Source organism: Eufriesea mexicana, unplaced genomic scaffold (assembly GCF_001483705.2).
Source record: "Eufriesea mexicana isolate 0111107269 unplaced genomic scaffold, ASM148370v2 scaffold588, whole genome shotgun sequence".
Lineage (NCBI taxonomy): Eukaryota > Metazoa > Arthropoda > Insecta > Hymenoptera > Apidae > Eufriesea > Eufriesea mexicana.
In genome coordinates this window covers 737,933-743,400 of record NW_016908796.1, presented here as the reverse complement: position 1 = coordinate 743,400, position 5,468 = coordinate 737,933, and positions in this window count along the sequence as shown.

Below are 5,468 nucleotides of genomic sequence, written 5' to 3'. Positions count from 1 at the left end.
CAGGGACTATCCTTGGTCCACGTGTAAGTCTTGGCGAGTGCGACAGTGACTGGAATTGAGCTAGGCCCGATCGGGAGGGTGCCGAGGTATGAAGTTATCTCTGTACACGGGAGTACATCGCCTAGGCTAGTCGGTCTTTCGAATAATCGCGAACTCGTTCGGGCGCGTCGCGATTTTCTATTTGCTCGCGTGTTTGATATTTCATTCCCTATTTTTATGGGAACTTGAAAATATCTTAGCGTTGCGACAGTAGAGTTTCAGTGTACCGAACCGAAACCCCTTTTGTACGACACGAAATTTCATAAAGTGTCAGTAGAGTCATTTTAACTTAATTCGCTCCAAGTTAGATTAGGGTACCTTTGATACAGGTAGCACCAGCAGGTTGCGCCACTAGGGCGCATGTCGGGTCTCGATGCGTAGCCACCTCCTCGTGGTGAGACCTGGTAATTGGTATCGTATTCCAAAGAATAATCTTTGGGATAGTATACCAAGCTAAGAGCTACGCACAAAATATAAGATATTTCCTATCTTTTGTAAATTTTCAATGTTCCTTGAGAACTCTGAAAATAGAGAGTAGGCAATATCTGTTTAAATGATATTTGAATGGAGGGAAATTAAGGTAAGTAAGGAGAGGAATGCAAGTAAGGAAAGGTAAGTATAAGGTAAGTAAAATTATTAAAATGTACTGCTAGTAGAAAAAGAATTGTCCAGAGAATTCTTAGATATGACCTCATTTCCAGGAACTTCGTCTGCATCCACCTTTTCTCATGTTATGTGTTGAGAATACAATATTCTAGTGACATCCGTTAGCATCATCTATAATTTTGTACTGGAACCTTGTCCTCCACTCTATGTTATCTATGATTTTTAACTCTAACAAGAGCTTCCACCCTTAAATCATAGATGGCATTGAACGCAGAACGAGCTTCCAGTCTAACATTATAGATGTCGCTGATCGATGTAATTTGAATTTTCATTCGGCATTGGAGGATTAACAAATTACACAATTTCTGCAACTTATTTATGAACTTTTACAATTGCATCATAAAGGCACATCATTTACAAACTTTCTAATATATCTTTGAATATTAATTTCTTCCTAATTAATTAATTATGAGTAATTATCTGCGAATCGCACTTGCAGACTTTGGAACTATGTACCAGGTTTATCCCGCATCTTTTTTAAGCGTTTCATATATCAAAAGACTTGTTGAGGAGGGCTCTATAAAATAGGCTAAAAAAATCGGAGTTTTTTAATAGGTCCAATTTTTGTCGATTCCTCCGGTGAAAAATTTTTGGCAAATTTCGCGTTTTTGTATCAGGATAACATAATATGAAAGGAGGTCGTCCGTCGAGACAGTTCTAAGAAATGACGTCATTTCCAAGAATTCTGCGGACAATACTTTTACAGCCTCGGCGTAAAGTCTTCGACCGATTTCACGATTTTGTATCAGGAGAATATAACATGACAGGAGGTTTATCGCCGTGCCACTTCTAAGAAATGACGTCATTTCCAAGAACTCTCCAGACAATACTTTTGCCGCTCGGTGGTCAATACTTTGGCCGGCTCTGGGACAATACTTTTGCCGTTCTGTGGTCAATACTTTTGCCGCCTGCGTGGACAATACTTTTGCCGTTCTGTGGTCAATACTTTTGCCGCCTGTGTGGACAATACTTTTGCCGCTGATGTGGACAATACTTTTGCCGCTCGGTGGTCAATACTTTTGCTGTCTAGTCGTAAAACTTTCGGTCGATTTCGTGAGTTTGTATCAGGATAACATGACATAGTAGGAGGTCGTTCGCCGAGACACTTCCAAGAAATGACGTCATTTCCAAGAATTCTCGGACAATACTTTTGCAGCCTCGCCGTAATATTTTTCGGCCGATTCCGCGAGTTTGTATCAGGATAACATGACATGGCAGGAGGTCGCTCACCGAGACAATTCCAAGAAATGACGTCATTTCCTAGAACTCTCGGACAATACTTTCAGAGTCTTGCCGTAAAATTTTCTACCGATTTTGTGACTTTGTATTAGGGTAACATAATATGATAGGAGGTTGCTCGCTGAAAAATTCCAAGAAATGACGTCATTTCCAAGAATTCCCTGGATAATACTTTCCTGCTTTGCAGTAGATTTCTATTATTTTACTTACCTTATACTTACCTTATACTTACCTTACTTACCGTCCTTACATACCTTCCCTTACTTGCGATCCTTTCATTACTTACAAGGAGAATGCAAGTCCTTCGGGCCACCGATTTAGTTGAAACTTTGCAGGTTTGTAGATATCGTCGTGCACTTTAAGAAAATATATCATTATAGCGGTAACTACTCAATAGCTTTTGAGATATTTAGGATTAAAGTTTTATTATTCCCTAAATTACAAATTAATTTTCAATAGCTTTTCATTGGAGTTGTAGATTAGCGGTAATAGTTGAGAATTTATATGCTCGAGGACCGAGGTCCGATTCCGGTTCATAAGTTTAGTATTTTTTTTCAATCTATTTTTTATTTGGTATTCATTTTTCGCCTATAAAAACATTGTAAATAAAATTTCTAAATAAAAAAATGTATTTCTTACCCTTTCTTAGGCCAGTTTATATTTATTATTTAATAAGAATATTATGCAAGAAAAACACTTTTTTATAGCAATCTTACTTACTAGTAACTAATTATTAAATTAAACATAGTATAAGAATGTTGCCTGTAATTCCAACTTTGCTGCGTAGCTAAAAATGTTCACGAATTAATTACAAAAACTTGGAAATTTATTAATTTCCTGCTGCCGAATCAATAAATATTTTATCGCCTGCGATCAGCGGCATCTATGATTTGGGCTCAAAAATCAAGAAAGTGATAGGAATATAGAATAAGCGAGGTGGTTGCCGAAGAGCTCGTCACGTAGCAGACAAGGACAGAGAGAGGATAGAAAAGGATAGAAGGACTGCGACAGTGAAAAATTAATTAATTACTCAATTCTGTAATTAATTTATGAACTTTTATAATTTCATTGCAAAACTGGAACTCCAGGCTACATTCTTATATAATTTTCGTAAGGAATTTAGCTCTAAATTGTTACTTATTAATTTTTATTTGATGGCGTCTATGATTTTGTAACGGCGACTATCACGATCTTCTGTGAAAATATTTAATACTAAACGAAACTAGAAGCAAAATGTGATCAAAAGTTATATGAGAAGATTCGCAAGAACATTGTTTTTATAATGATTGCTTAAAATTTCATAAATTAATTGCGTAAGGGATAGTAATTAATGAAAAACCAATGGCGTCTCCGACAACAATTCAAACACTGCGCAGAACAATTATTAATAATTAATTAATTAGGGACAAATTTATATCGAAAAATATATGTGAAAGTTCGTGAAGGATCTGGCTTTACGATGATATTATAAAAGTTCATAAATTAATCACAAATATTGAGTAATTAGTGAATTTTCCACTGCCGAATTGATTTATTAAAATATATTCGGAGCACATAACCAGAGTTAGTAAACTGATATCAGAGCCATCTATGTTCTCGTTGCAGAACTCTAGATTCGAGTCTAAAATCATAGATGGCTCTGATGTCAGTTTACTAACTCTGGTTATGTGCTCCGAATATATTTTAATAAATCGAATCGGCAGTAGAAAATTCACTAATTGCACCATATCTGTGATTAATTTACGAACTTTTATAACTCCATCGTACAGGTAGATCCTTTAAGAATTTTCCAATATATTTTTCGATAGAAATTTGTCCCTAATTAATTAATTATTAATTATTGTTCTACGCGATGTTTGAATTGTTGTCGAAGACGCCATTGGTTTTTCATTAATTACTATCCTATACGCAATGAATTTATGAAACTTTATGCACTCATTATAAAAACAATGTTCTTGCGAATCTTCTCATATAACTTTAGATCACATTTTGATTCTGATTTAGTTTAGTATTAAATATTTTCAAGGAAGATCGTGATGGCCGCCGTTACGAAATCATAGACGCTATCAAACAAAAATTAATAACTAACAATTTAGAGTTAAATTCTTTACGAAAATTATATAAGAATGTAGCCTGGAGTATCAGCTTTGCAATGAAATTATAAAAGTTCATAAATTAATTATAGAATTGAGTAATTAATTAATTCTTCACTGTCGGAGTCCTTCTATCCTTTTCTATCCTCCCTCTGTCCTTGTCTGCTACGTGACGAGCTCTTCGGCAACCTCCTCGCTTATTCTATATTTCTATCACTTTCTTGATTTTTGAGCCCAAATCATAGATGCCGCTGATCGCAGGCGGTAAAATTTTTATTTATTCGGCAGTAGAAAATTAATAAATTCCCAAGTTTTTCTAATTAATTCATGAACATTTATAGCTGCACAGTAAAGTTGGAATTATAGGCAACATTTATGTACAATATTGAATTTAATAATTATTACTTACATGAGCAATAGGTTTTGTATTTCCTGTAGTAAATAAGATTCCTATAGAAAAGTATTTTTCTTGCATAATATTCTTATTATTTTGTAATTAATATATACTCGCATAAAAAAGCGTAAAAAATAAATTATTTTACTAAGAAATTTTCTTTACAATTTTTTCATAGGCGAGATATGAACACAAAATTAAAAATAGTTTAAAAAACTACCAACTGTACGACGGGAATCGAACCACGGTCCTTCACAGCACTAGAATTATAGACTACCGCAGTTTGGCCACAAATGCACTTGTAAAATGCTGGAAATAAATCTGTAATTAAGGAAGTGATGAAACTTTAATCGTAAATATCTCAAAAACTATTGAGTAGTTGCCGCTATAATGATATATTATCTTAAACTGCATGAAGATATCTACAAACCTGTAAAGTTTCAACTAAATCGGTGATACGAAGCACTTGCAGTTTCCTTGTTAGCTTAATTCCTTTTCATTTAAATATCTTTTAAACAGATGTTGCCTACTCTCCATTTTCAAAGTTCACAGGAAACATTGAAAATTTACAAAAGATAGGAAATATCTTATATTTTGTGCGTAGCTCTTAGCTTGGTATACTATCCCAAAGATTATTCTTTGGAATACGATACCAATTACCAGGTCTCACCACGAGGAGGTGGCTACGCATCGAGACCCGACATGCGCCCTAGTGGCGCAACCTGCTGGTGCTACCTGTATCAAAGGTACCCTAATCTAACTTGGAGCGAATTAAGTTAAAATGACTCTACTGACACCTTATTATATTTCGTGTCTTACAAAAGGGGTTTCGGTTCGGTACACTGAAACTCTACTGTCGCAACGCTAAGATATTTTCAAGTTCCCATAAAAATAGGGAATGAAATATCAAACACGCGAGCTAATAGAAAATCGCGACGCGCCCGAACGAGTTCGCGATTATTCGAAAGACCGACTAGCCTAGGCGATGTACTCCCGTGTACAGAGATAACTTCATACCTCGGCACCCTCCCGATCGG